This window comes from Schistocerca nitens, chromosome 8 (genome assembly GCF_023898315.1).
Source record: "Schistocerca nitens isolate TAMUIC-IGC-003100 chromosome 8, iqSchNite1.1, whole genome shotgun sequence".
Taxonomy (NCBI): domain Eukaryota; kingdom Metazoa; phylum Arthropoda; class Insecta; order Orthoptera; family Acrididae; genus Schistocerca; species Schistocerca nitens.
In genome coordinates, this window is record NC_064621.1 from 308,484,975 (window position 1) to 308,511,067 (window position 26,093).

Below are 26,093 nucleotides of genomic sequence, written 5' to 3' on the forward strand. Positions count from 1 at the left end.
GAGCCAGAATTCTAATTTTTATGACATTTTATGAGAAATTTGTGTAAGCATTTATGTCAAATGGCCATTGAGAGCAAGGATCTTTAAATTTACAATGCAATTTTAGCTATAATGGCCAATTGTAACCAACCTATGACCTTCTATTAATTCTGTACATTTTATATAATGGCCATATGCAGCCATACCATGGGTAGTTCTTATTACCTTCTTAAATATTTTGTCAGAATGTCTACTATGTAAAATGAGTTTCTTGCCATCTTATTATTTTTCTAATACGTGTAACCATTGCTATTTGCATTATGATAGGTAGATATGCCACTGTAGATTATGAAGGATTATCCATTACCAATAATATTGGCTTGAATTGTTTGCTCATATCCTTATGTCTTGTTTATTTAGAATGTATGCTAGTACTAATATACTCAGAGACAGACTGATGTCACATTTCTTTAGAATTATTATAGTTACAGGCAGATTGTTGCCACACTTCTCATTATACTGTATAGAACTGACATGTCATAATGTACAGCACTATGGCTTAGTCCAGTTCAAGGTTTATGTTTACTGTTCACTGTTCCCACATTTACTAGAAATTGTCATTTTGCAAAATTCACTTAGGCTTATTTAGAAATTCCATAGACATTTCCAACATTTATTAGGATATGTTCACTACATAACCTGATTTACTGCTTCCCACCTTCCATCATCCAATTTCCTCCCTCTGATCAAGGCATTGGAGCTATTGGTTACCAGCATTCACATTCAGTGTGCCTATGCACAATATGGATCGATAAAGAATCTTTAGTTTCAAATGTAATGATGATGATCATCACAGTACTGATGTACTGAGAGCAACCAACTTTGGCTGTTGGTAAGTATGGTGCCAGGCACCATCTGTATCTTTGTATTGGAATGAGACTACAGTGACGTGTTTAGCTGTTCTTGGATGTTGGACCATCTAACTATGGCTAATGCTAAGATATGAGACTGCAAAGAACTAGACTCTATAATGCAGCCACGTCTACATTGTTATAAGCTTCAGCCATTGAACAACCTTTTCCCCATTATTTTCTTGATGACTAGGGATATGTCATGGCGGCTGCAGTGTAACACGTATTAAGTTCGGTTCGCGAAATTTAGTTGAATTCGAAGGTGTTCTCGCAGGTGGTGTTGTCTAGTACCAGTGCAAATTGTGTAAACAACAGTGTTCTGTGCAGTAGTACTATTTTTTTCTGTGCTCCGCCAATATCTTCGAGAAAATGGTAAACAGAAGAGCCAACAACAGCGCGTCCAGCAGCGGGGAAGCAGCAGGTGCGGCGGGCTCGCTCTTGGCGGAAGGTGTGGCCGCGGCTCCCGGTATAGCGGAGCTGGTCCGCTCTGAGGTAAACGCTGCGCTTCGTGATATAAACAATCTCGATCTGATAGCAGGTACTATATCAGATACTGTAACGGCAGCAGTATTGGCCAAAATGCGTGAAACTGTTGAGGGAAATACTGCCGAAACTATAGCACTAAAAAAGTCTGTGTCTGAATACGAGAAAAAGGCACGAGAGTTGGAAGTGAAACTATCTGCCGCAACAGACGAGCTAGAACAGTACCAAATGCGAAATAGCCTACGACTGTTTGGAATAGCAGAAAGTAAGGAAGGAGACACAGACAATCTGCTTATACAAGTTGCGCGTAAAAAATTAGGCGTTGAAGTGACTAAGGCAGACATTGACAAGAGCCATCGGATGGGACAAAAACCAACAGGTGCTACCAAATCTCGTCCAATAATAATTAAATTTGTCTCATACCGAAAAAGGGCAGAGATCTTTACCCAGAAGAAGAAGTTAGCAAGGACTGGGCTTACAATAAGGGAAGATCTGACACGTGAATGGCTAAAGATTTTAAACAGTGCCATATCCCATTTCGGTCTTCAGAATGTGAGGACTCAGGATGGCAGAGTAATCATTAAGACAGCAGCTGGAAAGAAGACAGTCACAAACATGACAGAACTGAATAGTATTAAGTGAAGCTACTCGAGCCAAAAGTGCAAACTTAACACCATTTGCAAATTGTAACAGCCCTATACCCAGATATACTGTCTTGTAATTGTATTAACTTTTTAATTATACCCATATTTGTACCTTCAACTAATTGTTTTTGTAACTGTATTAACTTATTACTATTTTTTTTGTACCTGTAGCTCTAACCTTTACTTTATTTTAGTTACTGCTTATACTTTTTTCATTTTCTCAGTTTAATCTCTTGCATTCTGTAATAGTTCTATTGCAGTTATTAGTCTCTCCTTTAGTTCATTAATCACCCATCGCTTCGGTTTAAATTGTTTATAACAAAAACACTATCAGTATCACTGTAGCAAATTTCAATCTAATTGTAGCTTCCTACGATAATCACTACCAGTATCACTTTAGTAAATTTCAATTTAATTCTAGCTTCCTACGATAATCTATTAATTATTAAGCTTACTCCTCTCTGCTGGCAAAGCTGTTTCAAATACGCTAATTACATTTCTCCTCTTACGACATAGGATACACAGTGACACACAGCCGTCACTATTTTGGTCATATTCTCCTTGCACCGAATACCACTAACTCATTTTCTATGCTCCTGCAACCTCAAGAAATCTCTTGCAGTCGCCTTTCTTTCGGCACTCGCGGAGTCACAAACAGGGCGCGCAAAATCTCGGACGCCCCTGAGTCATGTCACTTGGCGGAAGCACCGGCAAGTGCCCCTCGCGGCAGGTAGTGCCTAACAAAGGGACAAACCAGTCTGCCACCCTACTCCAGGCTGCTCAGCGGAACGCGTCAGAGCTTTTAGCAGCTCACTGCAACATCCAGTTTTTACCTGCACATTACGAAGAATTTAGCCTCCTCTTCAACCAACTAAACTACCACGTAATCCTCTTATCCGAAACGTGGTTTCGAACCACACATATCCTCTGCATCTATTCATCTCCCAGGGTACACATTTCTTAGAGCAGACAGATCAAAAAAGCGAGGTGGCGGGGTCGGCGTGTATATACGAACAGATCTCAAAGCGAAAGTCTTATGTACGTCAAACCCTGCTGAAGAAAAAGACGCTGAACTCATGTTCATTGAAATAAATATACAAAATCGGAAGTTCTTGACTGGCGTCGTGTACAAGCCGTCAAAAATAAGCTCAATGAGTTCCTTTCAGTCGGAATTACATTCACTTCAGTGTCAATACGAACATGTCATCGTAATGGGTGACTTGAACATAGACCTGCTAAGAGACACTCCCTCCGCAATTAAGCTAAGAATGTTTAGTTGCAATAGCATGAACATTCTTCCATTACAACCTACAAACCATACGGCGCACAGTCATACTCTTATAGACGTAATCGCAACGAAACAGACTGACAAAGTAAGAGATGTGGGTCAGACATCGGCCCCTGGCCTCTCAGCACATGGCCTACTCTGTGCAGCCCCCAAGGATCAAATCGCATTACATAACTTGTAGGAACATGAAACGTATTGACTTTGACGGTCTAACAGCCGATTGCTCAGATATCTCATGGCATCAAATAATCAGAGAACCTACAATCGACGGCAAAATTAATGAACTTGGTGATAAAATCACTGCCCTCTATGACAAACATGCACCTGTACGCACAATCCGTGTAAGAAAATCTCCTGCTACATGGTTGACAGCTGAATTACGTCAAATGATGACTAATAGGGATGCCCACAGGCGTTTCAAGGCAGATCCGAAACCCGAGCGTTTCGAAGAATATAGAAAGCTACGGAACAGAGTGAAACAATCCATTCGCAATGCTAAAATCAGGCACGCTCGCTCCCTTGTATGCAGCGATCTGACGCCCACGACTCTATGGAAGAATCTCCGTAGCTTGGGGGTCGGAAAGGCAAAATCGGAAACTACTTTTCATGTGTCAGCTAACGAATTAAATGAATTGTCCTGTGCACCTCTGAATACCCGCACGGCTGATAACTACCGTTCACAAGAATCCCCAAACAGGATAACTAACAACGATACCATCCATCTAAAACATGTAACAACAAATACGGCAAGAAAAGCAATAATGAGAATCTCTTCTGATGCTATAGGCAACGACAGTATCGGTATAACCATGATTAAGAATGTTGCCGATATCTTAGTACCTGTCTTAACTGACATATTTAATTTTTCCCTCATGAACGGAATATACCCCACTGCATGGAAAAGAAGCATAATTCGACCTATCCCTAAGATCGAAAACCCGCAACTGCCTAGTGATTACCGACCAATTAGCATACTGCCTGCTGTTTCCAAAGCACTTGAATATATTTTTCATGACCTAATCACTGAACACTTGCATGAATTCAGCCTATATGACAAATTTCAATCCGGTTTCCGTAAACATCACAGCACAAACACTGCTCTAATTAAAGTAACTGATGACCTGAAATATGCCATCGACAATCGAAAGGCAACAATATTGACGCTACTGGACTTCAGCAAAGCTTTTGACACTGTTGATTTTGACATATTGTTCAAAAAAATGCAACAGCTTAATTTCTCAGATAGTGCAATGAGATGGTTTGAAAGCTACTTAAAAGACAGACAGCAATGTGTTGTCTGCGTAAATGAAAAATCTTCCAGGAAACATGTTTCCTCGGGAGTGCCACAAGGATCAGTCTTAGGACCACTTTTGTTTTCTTTATATGTCAACGATATTTCGTCGGTTCTGTTCTCCTGTAAATATCATTTCTATGCCGACGACCTCCAGCTCTACCTAAGCGTCAGACCTGAAGATGTAAACACTGCAATCGCTCATATGAATGATGATCTGTCTTCAGTAGTGACATGGAAAAACCTGGGGCTTAAACTAAATGCAAAAAAGACGCAAGTAATCTTAATAGCCCATCAGAAATTAATAAGTTCAGATTTCCACGAACGGCTACCTCCTATTCTGCTCGACGGTACTCCAATACCATATCAGGAAACAGTTAAGAACTTGGGTGTAACTTTGGATGAGCATCTTAACTGGGTGGAGAATACAGTCGCAGTGTGCCGAAAGACGTCTGCTTGTCTCTATACTCTCAAAAAGTTTCGGAACATATTTCCACAGGACTTAAACGCCAGCTCGTGCAAGTGTTCGTTCTACCGAACCTCCACTATTGTGATGTAATTCAGCAAGGCATGAGTAGTGAAAACAAAAGACGGCTAGAACTAACCATGAATGCCTGTGTGCGTTACACCTGCAACATTCGCCGATATGATCATGTTAGTACTTCATACTCCGAGCTAGGGTGGCTGCCGCCGGACATTTGCGTGACTACCACACTCTTTGTCTACTTCACCGACTCTTCGTCGCGCAAGCACCCCAGTACCTTGCTTCAGAGATTAAAAACCTGTCATGCCATCATAATCGAAACACGAGGTCACTCTTATTTGGTATCCTAACTGTGCCCACTCACAAAACAAAAACTTTTGCAAACTCCTTCTTAGTTGCCGCTGTCCGCCTCTGGAACAAACTGCCCCTTACCTTGCGCAAAATTCAATCTCCTGCTGCTTTTATGAAGAAGCTGAAGCATTTCCTACTATCATCCTCATAACGTTCTCCACAAAATTAATGTGCACGGCCAATCCTCTCATCTGTCAAATAGCAAAGCTAGCGTCTTCTATCTTGCTCCTGAGATGCCTTCCTCTTCATCTAATAGCCACGCAATCTTCTCTTCCTTTATATTTCCTTAATTATGTTTCACCATGTCTCTCTATTCTTCTCCTCCCTTCACCATCAGTGTCCCTCATACTCCCTGCTGCTATCACTCCTATCTAAAATCTGTCTCTTCAATAATGTCTAATTATAACAGTACTTATGATCTACGAATATAAACGCTATATGTATGTATTTCTCCAGGTGTGCCTTTGTAATTGTTTATTTCACTTTTTGTACTAGATGTAGTTTAACATGCCTACTAAAACATATAAATGTAAAATAATTAGAATGCCTGGTTAGATGTAAGAGAGGGCCTGATGGCCCTAATCTTGCCAGGTTAAATAAATAAATAAATATACTTTACTCTTAGTTTCACTAATGTTATGCATCTTCTAGCAACATGAATCTAGAACATTTCCTATATGAGATGGACAGACTTAACATTAACTACTTACGCAACAGAGCAGCAGCTTGCTCAAGAGCACGATGATTTGTACCGTATTTTGGATTATATTCTAATGATTACGTGATACCTATTATTCATATCGTAAATTCTGAAATAAAAAATATTGCCCTACAGTTGGTGTCCATTGTACATCCAAACCACATGGCAAATTTAATAACCCTGCTGGAAGATTATGTGAGGGGGTCCACTTGTACGTGGATCCCAATTTTGTATTATAGTTCATGAAAAAAGACATTTAATTGTTATAACGAGTAGAAGAGATTGTATCTTTTGCACTACTTAATCAAAGATGTTGCCTGAGTGGCAGAATCGATTGGATTGCAAGTAGAGACGTGTGCAGTGCAGTAGCATTTACTGTTGCTCTCTGTTAAAGGTAGGATGTAGGACTTAAGCTAATGGCTAGCTCTGAGAATTTAGCTGTTGGCCTATGGATGCAGCATAATACTATTTCGTAAGGTAATGAAATTTTGTATATTTGTTTTTAAGTATGCAGCAATTTTGCTAATTCTAACAGTACTGTCCCTTGAATGTAGGAATGAAGTATCTTCCATCAGATTTAATGTATAGGTTTATTAGGTACACCCAACTTGTAACATTTTATGTGTTTTGTAAACCTAATACAGACAAGGTAAATTTTGGAATCTATTTTGCCAAACGATGTTTGACCTTTTGCCATGTAAAAACCCAAGTATTGTTAACTATGTAAGAATCGTAGAACAGTTGATTAGTTCACTGATTTTGAAATTAATGTACAATGTTTCATATTAAATTTTGTGAAGAAGAAACTTTGTTTTGAATACAATTTTCGAACTTAAGTAGTGGCTCTTAGCTTATCCTGTTGTCAGTAACTCATCCTCTATGAGGATGAACCTACTTTATAGCTGGAACTGTACTTCCCTGAGCCAAGATTGAATATGTTGGATGCTTACTGATTAGATAACAGAAATCCCAAGTTTACAACCCTTGCGACTCAAGAACTAAGGAAAATGTATTTCATTGTTTATTTGGGTATGGAATTTTATCAATTTATTGCACAGGGTCATAGAATTTTGTGCCCATTAGACTGAGTGAATTTCAGAGGTATTGATTTCATTGTAGGCATTACATACTGGTTTTCCAGATTTAGCTGTTTCTTTGGATTACAGTAAAACTGATTAAGCACACCATCTGCTCAACAACACATCACTCAGTAAATTTGGATAACACAAAGTTAGTTTTCAAGGACGTTACAATATATCTGCCAGTCCCCCACCTAATAGATATTTTGAAATATTTTCATATCTGAAATAATTATTAAAAGAGCTACTGAAGAGTTGATAATGATTGTACTATTCAAAATTTGAAATGGATGTAACCTTATGAAAAATGGAATTTGTGACTAATGATAAGTACAACTTTCTGACTAATATTTCTATTTGTGTTACTACATATATACAATGCTTCCATCCAAAATGTGAAACGAACATAAATTTTTGACTAATATTATGATCTGTATTACGACATGTGGGCAATTATTCTATGCACAATCTGCAAGAGACATAATTGTGTGAATAACTTCTTGCAGACTGAAAATAGTGAATACTTTCATTTGTGATATTATGTAAGGACAATTCTTCTCCCTTAAATGTACAAGGGGCACCACTTAGTAATTTATAATTCGAATTGTATTATTATACATTGACAAATGATCTATCCTCAGTACATAAAGGACACTTTTAATATAAATAGGCAAAAGAACATACCTCATAACTGTAACACTGCAATTTTCTTTGTGAAATGATACAAATGTTTGTAGTGATACTTTCACTTAAAATGCATGGTGTTGATTAACTTAAATGTATTTTTACATTTTTTAAATTTCTTATTTTTGAAAGGCAGCCATGCTAAAACTTGATTTTGTAAGTCATCACACCATCTGATTATGAAAAACGTAAACAAAATAATATTTTTTGGTCTAAAAAGTACTGTGTCACTATATGTATGTATATATATCTTATTATGTAAAACAGATTATGCCTAAATACAACAAACTTATTTATATCTGGTTTTACTGTTATTGTGCCACGAATATGTCTCTCAGTAATAAATAATTTTGTTTATTACTATTTCAATTACCTTGATAGATGCAGTCAAATTTAAATACTTGCGAACTTTGAATTTTTTGCTTAAATTCTATTCTCTTTGATTTTTTGTTGAGAGCATGATGTGATACTTTAATTCAAATAGCACAGTTTTCACTTATTTCATGTAAACAGTAATAATTCTCAACATTTGAATATAAACTAAACTTTATGAGAGATAACGTTTTAGAAGGATGACTAATTTTTGTAAAAGCACATTTTCCAAAAGAGCCACAATCCCATCCATATTCTGTGTCCAACATTGTGTTGAGGTGCATATTGTAACAAACTGTGATTTATGGTAGCTTCTTCAGATTATAGAAACAAGCGATACAACTTTACTTTTAGCTACTGTTATGCCATTTTGGTGCATAAAGTGTGTAATACATGATTCTCCATAGCTATACAATTTATTAAAATTCTGACGAAGTTTGTTATGGTTCAAAATTGGTCCACTGTGTAATGATAATTTTCATGTGTCTCTGTTGTGCTTCAAAAATTAGTTTTCCTGTACATTTTATAAGAAAATACAATGAACTTTTTCATTTCTGCTTTGTGAAATTGATGCAATTTCGTCCATAAGAGAAGCCAATTACATACAGTAAATTTCCAAACATAATTTGTGTAAATCTTGTAAAATCATACTATGGAAAAGCAGTTATTTTATTTTCATTTAACACAGACTTCTTTATTTGTAATTTCTGTCTGTATTTTGGAATAGTAGTGACCTTATTTTCGTTTTACATAAATTTCTTTTGTTTCTGTTACATTTCCATTACCTTCATCATTCATAAAAAGCATAAGTTCATTTAAACCTTATTGTATATTGGTGTATCTATTAGAACACAACACAGGGTTAAGATACAAAATTTCGTTGCATCTGTGGTGACATCAACCCTTACAAATAAACTATTTTGCACATCTCAGCAATAATTAGCTGTTGTGGCCAGCATCTTGATATTCATATCAGTTACCTGTTAGCTGTGACTGGGACATTATGTACAGTCATGGCCAGTAAAAATTCAGTATCTGTTGTGGGGTGGCGGGAAATTCTGTCATCATCAGGAATGGTGTAAGCCAGTGAACTACATGAATGGAATGTTGCTGTACTGTTTACTGTACATCAGCATCATAGTTGAACACTGGTTGCACAACATGTGCCATATCACTACATTTAATCACAGATTGTGGGTTCAAGCAGTACGTAACTTTGCATTGTGCAATCAGTAGACTTTTCATGTCTTTTTGATTCAAGGGTCAATTTAAGTACTTCTTATATTGATAAAATTTGCAGCCATTTTTCTCAGTTGCAGACATCAATTGTATTTTGTCATATATATATAATAAAAATTCCTTTTGCAACTCAGTTAATATCTTATATCACATATATTTCGTCTGTATATTATAGGCATTTTCTTGCATAATAATACAAAGAATTTTATATGATAATACATTTTTTCTATTGACAGCTATATGTTTGTGTTTATGCTCACATTGATTTCTTGCACCATTTATACACCCATTTGTGACTGTCTATGTACTAAATTTACATAGTGCAGGTTCCTTCCAATAAACATTTCTTTGTATATAACCTATACTGTAGCACACCACAAATGCTTTAGAGCTAAATGAGGTATCATGGAAGCTCTAGAAAACGAGACGCAGATGGGTTATTGAGGTAGGGATGGAGTAAGGGCGGATAGAGCGTCCCCATGTACTAATTTATTTTATTTTATGGTAAACTGTGGATCTGATTGAAGATTCGTTTTCTGCTGTTACTATTTTGTATTTTGAGAATATTTTCATTTTTTATGGTGTTCCAAGTGAAATATTCTTCTATAGAATCAGCATCCCTTTTATTCTATTGTTAGGGCATAGGACAGCCATGTCTGTTTTTACCCCAGTGTTACTGTGATTTTCTTTCAATAGATGTTTAGCATAAGTGGAGTGAGTATGTTCGCTCTTGAATGCTCTTATGTGTTCTTTGCAGCTGATGCTAAAATTTCATCCCTATATTCTGCGAAATTGCAGCTATTCCATGTTAATTCAGATATTCTTCAAGAGCTGTATTTATCTTTTTCTCTCAATCACAGGCTTTAATCTCTTTAGTATTGCTATTTGTCTTGAAAGCTACATTAATTATATTTTTTTAAGATCCTACGAGTGAGTTGCATGAGTTGATTGTGGGATGTCATAGTATGCTAAAATTGTGTAGCAATGAGTTTTCCTGTAGAAGTGTGTATTGCATATTATTGCTACATTGTGACATACCTTAACTGTTTAGAATTATGCTGTCTTCTGTATGTGTTTTCTGTTGAATGTCGACATTTAGTTAGTACACTATCCTTTGCTGTTACCATTTCTTGTGCAATGTTCATGATTAACTCTATCTGATAGCTTTTTTGTAGTTAGAGGTATTGTGCTCAACTTGTATATATTGTGTCTGATGGCTGCTATTCTTTGAGAGTGCATACATTTCTAGTGTATGATCATGTGTGTAGTTCTTCTGTTGAAAAGGACGAATTTTTATGGTCTATATCAAAGAACATAATGTAAGTTCTTCCCTTTAGCAAAAGCCACCTTTACTAGTGTTTTATCGTGTTCATCACTTTGTGATGTAGTAGGACTATTGGAGGACTGTAGCATGTGTGTGGCAAATCACACGTTTTTAGTGTAGAAGATATGATTAGCGAACAATGATATCATTGGCAATCACCCCTCGCTAAAGAAGTACTAAGAGATATTTGTTACGGTCGAATGCAAATTTAAGGATTAGAGAGTCTTTTCTATATCTGTTGTCTGGCTTCGACGGAGAATCGTTGCAATAAACAATTCAGATACGAAGAGAATAGAAGCTTTTGAAATGTCGTGATACAGAATAGTGCTGAGGATTAGATGAGTAAATAGAATGACTGATGAGGGAGCACTGAACCGAATAGGGTAAAAAATAAAAATGTGGCACAACATGATCAAAAAGACGTATCTATTGGTTGGACACATTCTGTGGAACCGTAAATTTCGTAATGGAGAGTAGTGCTGTATGCGTAGTTAGAAATTGTAAAAGAAGACAAAGACTAGGATACAGTAAGCTGGATTAAATGTGTGTAGGTTGTAGTAGATATGGTGAGATGAAGATGCGTGCACGGAAAGACCAGTGCAGAGAGGTACAACACACCAGCATTCGAATTGAAGACCTCCACCTAATCAACTGAGGTTGTACCGTACGGCAAGAAAGGAAGAATGAATTGATTGTTGGTGTTAATAACGATCATCCTCCTTTCCCTCCTCAGCATTACTGCAGATGATGTGTCACTGAGCACATTTGTTCTGTGCATGCAGTACACGTGAGGCGCCTAGTTGTTTCCACTGCACTGTGTGGAATACAAAGGTTCTGTTATAGTTCACTAACCTGCTGTCTTGAAGTTGATGTCCCCAGCGCAGAAAACAACACACACGTCGTAGGCTCTGTATCTTGAGGCTGAAACTGACTTTTAGCGAGGTTCTGTTCCGAAATAATGTGCCACTTCTTTGGGATGCTACTCGCGTATTTTAATATAGCCACAAGAGAAGGCAACATGATCTTAATACAACACCTTTTGATACTGCAATGTACATGATCGAACACAATGTTTACGAAAATATATCTTTACACTATTTGTGGCACGTGTCTGAGCCTCGTGACTACCGGAGTGACTCTTTTAATACTGAATACTGGCAAACACATCCTGCCACAGACAACATGACTGTACATCTCGACTGCTTAATCCAGAGTGACGAACATTAACTTAAATGAAAATTGGAAACACACCCTACGACTGACAACATGTCTGTTCTTCTCGACTGCCTAATCCAGAGTGACGAACAGCCCGAAACACTTCGCGCGCCATACCAAAAAAGGCGTGACCCGAACGCTTCCGAAATGCTTGGTCTCCAATTTCGCCAGTCTTTTGTTTTTGATTTAAACTGTTTTTAATAATTCTAAAATTACTGACTGATAGTCAGCTGTTGAGAGATATTTATATTGAAAAGTGAAGTCATTCCAATGAGTAGTTTAACTAATAATAGTAACTATACTTTAACGTTTTGGCGCCCTTGATCCGAACACAGCAGCCAATCACAGAGCAGTAGCATTATGCAGGCGGTCTTTCTCACGGAAATGTTATCGAATCTAACGTCTGTCATAGGTACCTCACACCACATTTCGGCATCGATATATTTCTTGCATATCCATTGTTCTGGGAACAGCTTGTTGCAGCCTAATATGATGGTTGACTAGGCTGGAAATATTACAACTACCTCTGACAAGAGTGTACGCTCTGTTCCATATACAAAGCTTTTTATTTCACGAATGGTAAAACATGTTAATATGTAATACAATAGGGACTGACGTCATGGGGGTAAAAATAACTGGTTGCAACTCTAAACAGAGTGAGTGCTGAACGATGTACTGTCGACGACGACATCAATAGAACCGGAGAACTAGAGCGGAGCGAACGAGGGTGAGGAGGTTAATTTGTAAGTAGGCTGTTTAGGTTTTTTTTATTGATAACGCCACCTCAGTATGAAAATCACCGGCTGTGCCGTGTGCAGTCTGTGGCTGCTTTGCATTGTTGTAATACTCAACCATTGTAGTGTTAGGCAGCTGGCTGTGAACAGCGCGTAACGTTGCGCAGTTGGAGGTGAGCCGCCAGCAGTGGTGGATGTGGGGAGAGAGATGGCGGAGTTTTGTAATTTGTCATGATATCAAGGTAAATACATTGTTGGTTCTCTATTAATATCTTTCATTTGCTAACTATCCCTATCAGTAGTTAGTGCCTTCCATAGTTTGAATCTTTTATTTAGCTGGCAGTAGTGGCGCTTGCTGTATTGCAGTAGTGGGAGTAACCAAGATTTTTGTGAGGTAAGTGATTTCTGAAAAGTACAGGTTAATGTTAGTCAGGGCCATTCTCTTGTAGAGAATTTTGAAAGTCAGATTGCGTTGCGCTAAAAAAAAAAAAAAATATTGTGTGTCAGGTTAAGCACAGTCCTGTGTATAATTGTCAAAAGGGGACGTTTCATATGGCGACCCTGCCAGGATACCTCACTGGAATCTTCTGATTTTTTCTTGTAGTTTGTATAATTAGTGTAGATTTTGTTTATTGCTAGCGCGTAATTGTAGAGAGAATCTCCATTGTAGTTGTAGTTTTTCAGTGTTGTATAGTAAAATAGTTGTGGCATGCATGTAGATTTGCACCAAGTATTTCGCAGCTGCAATTAACTAGATATTATTTTCAGTGTTATGTTAATGTGTTCTCTTATTTTTGCTCTTCAAATTGTGTTTTGTCTGTGTTGTCGTGTGAAATACTGTGACAATAATGGCGTGTGAAAAGCGTAACACTAGGCTCCAAAGTAAATTGAGAAACGACAGCGAAGACGAAAGCAGTATGTTAGCGCCGCAGAGTAATGAATTAACTAATGTTAAAAGTAGTAATTTGGTAATTGCGCATAGGGAGATGGAGCGGGTTGCAAACAATGGTGTAGACAGCGAAACAATTAGAGAACAGGGAAGCATTATCGATCGATCGGTCGGCAATAGCTCGGCTCAGGAATCCGAAATGACACGAGACGATCTCACAAATACTGTAGATTCAGGTTTTGGATCCTCACCGTTTTCTCAAATAAGTCAAGACACATTTTCTGCTTGTCAAAATGTGAATGTTGCCGGTGAAAATGCACTGCCAAAAAGCATAGAGAAACAGATTCCAGACACTAATGCATTATTATTGCAATTAATGCAACAAATGGAACAAAATCAGAGAGAAATGAAACAAATGGGACAAAATCTTCAAAAGTTAGACACAATGGAACAAAATCTTCAAAAGTTAGACACAATGGAACAAAATCTTCAAAAGTTAGACACAGTGGAACAAAATCTTAAAAAGTTAGATACCACACTTGAACAAACACGTGAGGATTTAACTAATGAGTTACATCACATTGAATCGAAATGTCAAAAAGTCTGTAATGACGTAAAAACACAAATTTGTGAACATTTCCAACCTATTTTTTCGCGGCATGAAAATGCACTACAGAATCACGAAGCAGCCATAAAAGAACTGCAAACTACTGTTCATGAAAATCATGAGACCTTGCAAGCTAAATTTGACTCAGTTGCATCTACCGATTCGGTTACGCAACTTGCAAAAACCCAGGAAAACTTAAAAGACACAGCAGAAAAACACACTGAGGAAATAAGTACATTATCGGATAAAGTAGCCGAACTTTCAGATCAGTTCACTAACTTATCTACGAGGGTAGATGATGATCTGAATGATACAACACCTGTAGCCTTCACTGACACAGAAGAGTATGAACAAATTAGAAAATTCAAACAAAATCAAAATCAAATTAATACGCAACACCAAAGAGAAATCCGCGAAGTACAAGATCAGCTGACAGAGGTAATACAAAAATTTCATATTTCAGAGGACACTCGCGCTCCAACACGGGAAGAGGGACTTAGAAATATGGAAAAGACGCAAAATAATAACACAGGGCATTTCGGAAGTTATGAAAGAAATTGGCAATGTGCACCGAATTTTGAGATGAAACCGCCAAAACGACGTAACAATGACCGATATGCTACTCGCCGACACAATGATTTTTACTATATGCTGTTAAAAAAAAAAAAAAAAAAAAAATGACTTCAGACGCAACAGTTGGAGAAATTCTCCACCACATGACCGACAAACAAGAAACTATGTAAACTACCGACATAACGACAGACCTGAATTTCATCAGAACTGGCGGGATTATAGCAGAGCTGGGCCCTCTCGGCAAGGCGAATTTGTAGATGTTCGGTCTCCGAATCCCATTAACGACGCGCGCCAACAGACAATGACCCGCACCGCAGGGAGCCGCGTGCGCCCGCTGGCTCAGAGAGAAATAACATAGACGCAAACCCTGAGAAAAATTCCAGTATTCTTTACCGACGTATACCACTTGATAATTGCGTTAAAGTTGAAACTCTGCGTACTAGGAAGAGCAAAGGCTTACACCACATTTCACACGTAAAACCGTTCATTGAGAGATAATGTGCTTTTTTAACTTGAGATTTTAATGCAACATTTTGGTTTATTTGAAAATACATTCTGAAATTAAAGTGCTTTCTGAGAGATACCAGATGACACAGATGTTAGTTTATTTGACAGCTACACGACTATATCACGACGCTACTAATGTGTGACACAATTTACCTTGTTGATTTTGAGGTGTTTCTGTTTTATATTTGCACAGTTTTCTGAATTCTTTTGGAAAGAAAAACATGTTTTATTAGTAACTTTTGTGGTATAGCTACAATGAGACAGCCTTTTTCGTGGCACAACAATACGTTACAGGACAGTACTTTCCTCATCACGGCAATAAGCGTAATAACTAAGATATCTATACGCAAAGCATTTCACTTTTGTGTATCATGAGGTAAGTACATTGACTTTTGTGGAACTCAGCTTTCGGAGGACGATATCTACGACACTTACACAGAGATTGTCTTACAACAAGACGCACAGTTTAGCGCTACAGGACACGTATTTGAGTGATTAATTTTGTACTTAAAACATTTATTTTTAAAGATTTTTGAATTACAAAGAAAGTTTTCTGAGATATATTTCACTCCATTGCTGTAATCTGTAACACCTGAGGGTATAATTACATTAATCCTCAGGGGGGTACACGCTTACTTTGTGTACCATGTGTGTGGCAACCACAAGGAACCCTAGCTAATATGGTATTTGCTTATACAACTTTACACATCGGTACCATATTTCTCTAACACACAAATTACACAGCTATCTGATCATTTAACTGAGAGATAAACATTTTTTTTTACTGCATTAGTGACAGATGTTTACGTAATTACACAGTTGAATAACTTCACTCTTACGAAATTGTATTTTGTATGTACCTTGTGAACTCTTCATATTTTTTCAGAACCATTGTGATACTATGAGAGCTTTGAATGATGTATTTGGTAAGGGAGCATGATTTTTAAAGTACGTTTGAGGTAAATGACACTACTGACATGAGCAGAGAATTTTTTTAGGTTTTGAAATTATTGCAGAAAGCTACGACGTTTTTGAGATTTGACTGAGGTGTTATGATGTTATTTTGACGACGACGATGTGTTTTATGCTGCTGAGGTATGTTTATGGTCAAGAAGCTGATGCTATATGAGGAATTTGATTATGCTACGTATTTCATGTAATGAAATATTAAAGAAGCGTCGACGAATATATATATGTATAATAAGGTAAGGAGTAATGAGTAACGGTTAGGAACTCTGCCTTGTGAAGACGTATGTTGGAAACCGAGAATCGTACTTTTAGAATTATGAAATGTGTGTAAATGCGTGAATGTATCACAATGCCGACGAAAATTTTTGGACACTGTTATATTCATAGGATTTTGTTTTTACAGATTTGCAACGCTAATTCTTGACCTGTGAAATATTTAAGACTGCCATTGTAGTGGAAACTGCTGTCGTAAATATTTCCGTACGAAAGTTAAGTGACCACCTGCACGTAATACGTCGTGGGCACACAGCTGTGTCAGACACCTGGGCGACAGCCGCCCGAACAAAAAAAAGCCATTAGCCTTCCAGCGGCACAGGTAGAAGAAAAAAGAGGCCATTATAATCGCTATTGACGTTCCTTTGTAGAAAGCATCGCAACATTTCACGGCTATTGTCGTGCTAGTTGAGAGAAATGCCATATGGCGACAGAAATGCCTAATGAAATGACGAGAAATATTTTTACATCTGCACACCTGATTACGACAAGCGTCTTTCTACGAGAGTTAACTTATGAAATGTCACATGACTATTGAATGATATTTTTATGCTTTGCCTTTCATAGTTGCTTATTTCATTTGATATTTAGTTTCCAGCTGTTTTGCAGCATGGGTTTTATATTAAAAAAAAAAAATTTATTTGCTAATGTGAACACTTTCTGTCAACAGATCTATTAAATAATTATTTTATGACCCATATTCTTCGAAATAGGAGCTCTTGGAATGGAAAGAACAATAAGAAGGGACTAATAACAGGAACTGCATACATAATTTTCTTTTCTAGTACTTAGGAATCTTTTGTAGAATTAGTTTTTGTGGTGCACCACTTTAATTACTTAGACATTAAGATGTGATTATACATTTCCCTTATCTGCATTGTTATCTTTAGTGTACTATTTTTTCTGCTTGAGCTATGTCATATTTAGGTATAAGTTGCTGCTGTTTGCCAGGCATAGTGTTATTGAATTTGATTTTGTATTATTCTGTTAAGCCAGTTTTACTAATGATTTATTTTTATATTTTTATTGTTTGCTGCACATTGCCTTAGATTAGTTGTAATATTACAATTGCTTTGCTAATTTCTTAATACTGCTTGCTTCGCAAATCTGCGTTTTTTTTTCATTGCTGTTTATATTAATTGTTTTATGTGATGCTGCATTGCCTCGTCCCTTGGTATATATATCTGAGCTCAGTAGATTTAAGTTAGCTGAAGAGGGGGTAGACTATATAAGAAACTAACTATGATGAATTGGAAGAAATACATTGAAAATCTATAAGAAAATGGTTTGGCCAAAACAGTATTTTGAAATAGGATATGAACCAAAAAAAGGTAGGGTTTAGGGACAACAGGTTTAGGTAGGATTTTCTTGGAAATAAATGATGAAGTAAGATAATGGAAAATAAATAATGAGGTAAGAAATATGTGAACATATATATATATACAGAAAGCATGCTTGAATAGGATTTTTTTGGTGGAAACAAATGTGGAAATAAGACGAAAGATCTATGGAATGAAGTTTTGGGTTGGACTGCAGTACCAAAAGTTACACTGAAAACGAACCCTGTCCTTTCCATTGTGTTATCCCACTATGTGTTTGTGTACCCTTGTGTATTTGTTTTCTTCCTGTCTTTGTGTAGTTTCATAGAATTTTTTCTTCTTCTAATACTAAGCTACATTCACTATGATGAGGAATACTGTGATCCTCAAATATAATTTGCATTGATAATATGTTATTTACTTTGTAAAGATGATTAGACATTTATCTGTTCTGTGTTAATGCTTAGGTGTGAAGTTGATGTTTCAAAAGTTATTCTGATCTTTTATGTATGAAATTATGTCATAATTCCTGTAACACTGATGTATATGGTTATTTCTATTCTTTTGTAAAGCCCCTATTACCGCAACTGTTATTTGTATTGTTATGTTCTTGAATGATGTGTTTTGTACCTTTGTTATTGTGTTCTTATGTTATAAAATTGTAATTGACACCAGGTCATCAAATTAAGTAACTTGTAAGTTACATTTCACTGCACACGTTTCTATTGGTCATAGTATATGGACAATATGTGAGAAGTAAGGACTGTTAGTGTTTGCACGTGTGTTAATAATTCAGCAAGGGACTGGATAACAGCATTGCTGGTTCTGAGGACAATTCCAAAAATTTTTTGTGAGTGCACAAGTGGTGGTTATGGCCTTGCTACATTATCCGCAAGACTCTTCGATGGTGATTGTGCACCTGCACAGTCGCAGCAGATGGCTGCTGGCCATCTCTACAAGGACTACAGTGAGTCTGCACCTCTGGTGGCCCACCAGTACCGTCATTTCTACAAGGAGTACAGTGGGTCTACCTCTTTGATGATCCATCAATACCATTATTTCTACAAGTACTGCAGTGGGTCTGCGCCTCTGGTGGCCCACCAATACCATAATCTCTACCAGGACTACAGTGGGTCTGCTCTGTGATGACCTACCAAACGATATTCTTCAAAACTTCGATAGACTACGCTGTGGGTTTGCTCTGTTGTGGCCCATTACGTGTCAGCATGTCAAGAGTCAGCACTGTCTTTCCGTTGGAAGGACAACGATACTTCTTCAAGACTGCATGGAAATCCACTACGTCTATGTGCATTTTCTTTTACTGCTCAGACTTTGAGAAAAACACTGCAATGTGATGAATGATCAGGACTGTCTTTATGGACTGTGAGAAAATTTTAGCTTTTGACCAACATTGTATCAATAAGTGTGTGCATTTGATTTCTTAGTTATTGTAATTATAAAAAATTTTTTCAAATCTGTATTGGGCACTGCCCAACCCAATTTGTAAAATTTTTTGTGGGGAGCATGGGGGCTATGTAAGTAGGCTGTTTAGGTTTTTTTATTGATAACGCCACCTCAGTATGAAAATCACCGGCTGTGCCGTGTGCAGTCTGTGGCTGCTTTGCATTGTTGTAATACTCAACCATTGTAGTGTTAGGCAGCTGGCTGTGAACAGCGCGTAACGTTGCGCAGTTGGAGGTGAGCCGCCAGCAGTGGTGGATGTGGGGAGAGAGATGGCGGAGTTTTGTAATTTGTCATGATATCAAGGTAAATACATTGTTGGTTCTCTATTAATATCTTTCATTTGCTAACTATCCCTATCAGTAGTTAGTGCCTTCCATAGTTTGAATCTTTTATGTAGCTGGCAGTAGTGGCGCTTGCTGTATTGCAGTAGTGGGAGTAACCAAGATTTTTGTGAGGTAAGTGATTTCTGAAAAGTACAGGTTAATGTTAGTCAGGTCCATTCTCTTGTAGAGAATTTTGAAAGTCAGATTGCGTTGCGCTAAAAAAAAAAAAAAAAAAAAAATATTGTGTGTCAGGTTAAGCACAGTCCTGTGTATAATTGTCAAAAGGGGACGTTTCAAATTAGCTGCAACATTCACAAGGGATCAAACTCATCGATTTAAAGAAACTACAGGAATCCCAAATCAGGATGGCGGACAGAAATTTCAAGTCCGTTCCTCGTGAAGTGCGAGGTAATTGTATTTACAACTGCTGTCTGTCGCCTGGTGAGTGTTGAAGATAAATTCTGTCTACAAACTAAGTGTTGTGCTAACACTAATAACAATTTTAAGTTCCAATAAATCTAGTATGCAAAGGAGGAAAGATCGGATTGAAAGTTACAACATTAGGTCGACATCGAGGTTATTAGAAACGGAGCAGACAAGGCTGTCTTAGGAAGCTATAAACGACGTTTTGAAAGGCGGCGTCCATACCTTCAACTAAAATGGTAGATGGGGAAGAATTCTAACTAAAATCTAGGTAGTCAGATGGGAATCGGATTCCTGTCATTTGTGAGTTCTGTGTTATCATAATGTTGCGAAATGAAGATCGCGTAAACGCCGACAGTCAAGGGAATCTACTGACGCAGGTATGAGCACTTCAGCCGCCATTCCGTCAAATACGGCCTCTACTTTAGTGAATGCTACACAATGTAGATACTCACACAGAACCTGACTAGCAGGTCTGGCAATAATAGGTGGGCAAATTGCACAAAGCTCTTCCTAATTCTCTTGAGCAACTGATTTTCCTATAGACAGGTAAATGTGTCGAATGATAAATGACCCAAATTGTAACAGAATTTTTCTTCTTCTCCCCATCCAGGATTAGGTCTTATGGCCTATTCCGGCCTCGTCATCTTTTCCTCGGCCTTCCCACTCTCCTAGTCCATGTTCTTCCAATAAGATTGCATTAAATTTCTCATAGAGGGATTCACTCAGGTGAGGAATACATACTCTTTCGAGTCCTGCTTTCGTTGTATTACTTATTCAGTTAATAACTGTACCCCCAGTTCTTTCCTTATTTATTTCTTACCTCATTAGTCCACGTAATTTTCAATATTAGTCTGTAACACCACATCTCAAACGCTTCGATTCTCTTCTGTTTCGGTTTTCCCACAATCAGTGTTTCACTACCGTACTCCAGACGCATATTCACAGAAATTTCTTCCTGAGAGTAAGACCTATGTTTGGTACTAGCAGAACTATCTTGACCAGGAATGCCCTTTTTGCCATTGATAGTCTGCTTTTGATGTACTCCTTACTCCGTTCGTCATTGGTTATTTTACTTACTAGATTGTGGAATTCCTTAACTTCATCTACTTCGTGACCATCAATCCTGATGTTAAGTTTCCCGCTGTTCTCATTTCTGCTACTTCTCATTAGTTTCGTCTTTCTTCGATTTACTCTCAGTCCATATTCTATACTCATTGGATTGTTCATTCCATTCAGCAGATCATGTAATTCTATTTCACTTTCACTCAGGATAGCAGTGTCATCATCGAATCGTATTTGTTATCCTTTCACCTCTCTTTTATTTTCATCATTGGTTCTTCGATACACAAATTGAGAAGTGGGGGCGAAAGGCTACTTCCCTGTCTTACATCATTTTTAATCCGAGCACTTCGTTCTTGGTCGTTCACTCTTATTAATACCTCTTGGCTCTTGTACATATTGTATATTACCCCTCTCGCCCCATAGCTTACCCCTATTTTCCCAGAACTTCGAACATCTTGCACAATTTTACATTGTCGAACGCTTTTTCTAGGTCGACAAATCCTATGAACGTGTCTTGATTTTTCTTTAGTCTTGCTTCCATTATCAACAGCAACGTCAGAGTAGCCTCTCTCGTGCCACTACCTTTTCTAAAGCCAAACTGATCGTCATTTAGCATTGCCTCAATATCCTTACCCATTATTCTGTTTATCATTCTTTTCAGCAACTTGGATGCATGAGCTGTTAACCCGACCGTGCGATAATTCTCACACTAGTCACATCCTAGCTACCATAAATGTGCCCTGTTCTGTTATTATGTTGTTGGTGGCTTAGGAATTATAACGTACTTCGCCAAAAACGCTATGCTTTGCTTTTGTAGTTGATATCTTTAAATTCTGATTTCGACTTATAGTGTTTAATCTATGTACCGCTATTTGTAATTTGTCTTAAAATTATTACTGCTCGTCAGCAAAAAGCATCGTATTTAGAAATTTGCCTGGGCCATTTCTTATACCTTGAGGTATTCTATCCATCATCCGCATCTTGACCAGGTTCCTACGCAAATGTTAGACCGTGGTAATGACATAGAACAGCCTTGCCTTACTCCGTGTCTTATGTCAATTTCTGTTGTCAGTCTTTTTCCAGGATTCATTTTTAGTCTGGTGTATTTCTGTAAACCTTGTCATACTTTTACCAGGTGTCTGGGGAAACTTCTTTTCTACATTATTGACCACAGCGTTTTTTGGATGCAGTCAAATGCTTCTAGAAGAGAATAAATGCTAGGTGTGTCCCAACATTGAATTCTCATCCTTTTTGTATTATTTGTCTCAGAGTGAAAACATCGTCGACACCAGATCTTCCTTCACTGAGGCCTACCTGCTTTTCTAATACAATTTAATCAGCGATGTTTCGAATCCTCCCACTTATTATTTTCCTGCAGATTTAGTTATGGTGTTCTAAATTATATAAGAAACATCACTAATTAAAGCTAAAAATTTCTAGTTTAGTATGATGAAAATTGTTCTCGTGTACAAGGGGTGAATTACTGGCATCATGAAAGAATATAATTAAGTCACATGGGGAAGACGGCGTCGTTTTTTAGGAGGTAAATTTGTCTCAGTGTGCGGATAAAGATTCTGCACGTCGAGTTTGACTTTGATTAACGACGCATTTCCGGTGAGTTAATGAAGCGACCAGTGGATGGAGGCTGAAAGAAAAATTTTGCTGAGGCAAGAGCAAACGGTTATCATCCATCATCTACGTCAAGTGGGATACACGTTTATGAAAGACGCAGTCCCGTGGCACGGGTTCTGTCCGTGGAAAACAATTGTTGAAGAGTATCTGTCGTCATATATAGTGAACTGCGCTTCACACAGTACAAAGGAATATTGTGATTTAGACCGTTAATAGTGTCCATGCATAATATGTAACATTTTCCCGTTTTTTCCCATTACGAGGAAGTTGTTGAATATCTTCTTTTTAACAAAGTATTCTTCCAGTGTTTTCATTGATAGTGTTTGAGGGCATGAAGTGAATTGACAAACAAATTGATACAAAAATTTTACGACATCCATTCCTAACAACGATATTATTTTGTAGAATCCACCACAGAATGTAATTTCATGGTTGTCACTTCTACCACTCATCATGCATAACTCTTAACAAAGCACGTCCAAAGGTTCGAAACTTTATATTACGACAAGACTGTTACAAATGTCACGTGGCCCAGAGTAGGTCAAATTGAACTACCGAAGTGTTCTGACACACAGGTAGTTGGCATACATTCAGTGTCCTATTATCCGATAAAATTAAGTACATGGCTTGTTTCCGTCGCTGCCATCTGCCGAGAGGAGCGTCGAGTACTCGCAACTCATTTGTGCCACTGTACTAGCAATGATCTGGTGCGAACATTCATTTTAAATATCTACGTCGACATCTTCACATTGTTAAATTCATTTTGTCTCTTGTTTGTTCTTGATGAAGCCATGGACAGAAGCCATGTATATTTAATTCTGTTTATGTTTCTCTGAACCATTATTTACGGGATGTTAGTGTTCAGGGTCGCTGTTTATGGGTTAAGACCTATCACCATACTAGATATTTATTTGTTGACGTGCGCACTTAGATCTCTTGCTCCATGTTTTCAAAATATTGTCACTAACCAGCGCCCCCGCAAGGTAAAGAAAAATAAGATCCCCATTGAAAATTATTTAGTCTTTCCTGAAAGCGGTGGCTTGTGAAGGTTTCCAAGCTTATCAGAAGACTAATATATTACATTATGTATTTTAATTTTTCCCAAAAGTATTTATTTCGTTTCCTATGAAAAGTTCAGTTGCTCAAAAGGTTTACCTGTAGCACCACATGTCATAGGTTTGGATAAGTCACGTGACGACAAATTTGTGGCTCAGCGATTAAGAGTCAGATGACCAATGTCCGTAGTTGGCTCAGGTTTTTTCTGTAATTCTTTCTTTGAGGAAATGCTCCTTTCACTTTCGGCTTGGACTGGTATGTGTGTCAAACGCTGAGGAACCTTCGTCTTTGTCATCGGTCATCTGACTCGTTTGATGCGACCCGTCACGACTTCGTATCCCACGCCACTTCTTCGTCTCAGAGGAGCACTTACAACCAACGTCTTGAATTTCTTGTTGAGTATCATCGAATCTCTGTCTTCCCCTAGAAATTTTACCTTACGACTTAAAAAAAATTTCTATGAACTTGTGTCTTCTGCTTGTTATGTTTTCCACGTATTTCTTTCCTCGCATATTCAGCAAAGAAGCTCCCCAATTGTCACTCTGTCTAGTTTTCAACGTGTAAAACACCACATCTCAAAGGCTGCGAGTCTCTTCATTTCCCATTGTCCTGCTACCCATGTTTCGCAATGCCGAGTCAGAAGAATATTTTCTCAGAAATTTCTTCCTTAAATTAAGGACTCTATTTGATAGAAGTAGACTTCTAAGGCAGAAATGCCTTCTTCGTTTCTTCCAATGTGGCCTTTATGTTTTTCTTGCTTAGTGCATCATCTGCAATTTTGCTTCCTATGTATCAGAATTTCTTAACTACAGCTGCTTCGTGGTCTCTAATATTGATGATGCGCTTATCGCTAACCTTGTTTCTGCTACTCCTCATTACTATCGGTTTTCTTCAGTTTATTCCGAATACTTGACGTGCGCTCATTAAATTGGCCATTCCATTCAGTTCATTCCCGCTTTCATTAATGATAGCAATGTCATCAGCGAAGCTTATGACCGATACCCTTTCATCCAGAATTTTTATTACAACTCTGATCCTTTGTTTTATTTATGGGGTTATGTCTTCGATGTACAGCTTGAACAGTAGAGACCAACACATTTTGATCCTAGAAATTAGTTTTTAGTCTTTTATTAATTTTTCCCTCTTGGTTCTTGTAAATATTGTGTACTACCTGTCTTTCCCTATAGCTTACACCTATTTCCATGAGAATTTAGTAAATCGTGCATCATTTTACACAGTCTATAGGTTTTTTCATGTGACCGAATCGTTTGTAGGCCTGCCTATAACTGCATCAGTGAATCCGATTGATGGAGGTCGGACCTTCAGCATGAGAACAAATTCAGTTGAAAAACCACGTGAAACCCTTAGGCTAAAGTATAATAAGCGTGTCGAAACATCTGCGGTAAGCATAGACGAATGTTATCGATTCGAAGTAGTAAATCCCTTGTTGGCATGGAATTGCTGGACCGTAGAGTTTTATCTCTAACTTTTTTCCAATTCTCAGGAACCGCATAAAATATGCTGCTGCTTTTTCTCAGCCAGATTTAGACAGCGTACGTCTTGTAACCACTCAAATGGCACAGGGCCCATTCATGAGAAGCCAGAGACACCTCTGGCTACAATGGATGGATGAGAAAGAACAAACGAGGTACCAACGAGCAACAAATCAATTAGCTTTGATTTTTATTTTGTTTCCAAGTACATTGAAACCAGAAGACCAGAAGTTTCGATGAAAGTAGAAGGGGCGTCTACCGATTGTATTACCCAGCCTAGTACCTGAGATGGTCTGGAGTTCGACTGACTTTCATCAGTGATCTCACTTCTTTTCCACTGTGGATATTCAACGAACTAATGATATATACGGAAAGTCATCAAGCATAAAATTTGTTAATTGCTTTCCTGAAAAATTGGTTCCTAAACGAAGATTATGACCACATATTTTATGGAAAATGATTACTTTCTCCGTCAAATATAGACACCACTTCTCCCATTATCTGTCAGTCCCATATCAGCAGCGGCAAGTCATTCTAACTGAACCCATCTTTACCGCAATTTCTCAGTGCTAGATCAAAACTATATTATTTTGATAGTGTGACGTGCTGAATGCGATAGTAGTGTGTCTAATGTTATTAGAATCTTCACCGACAACTTCAGCAGCTAGCTCCCTGATGTATATTTTATACAGGTGGCCGGTAGTTCTACATTTAACTGTATT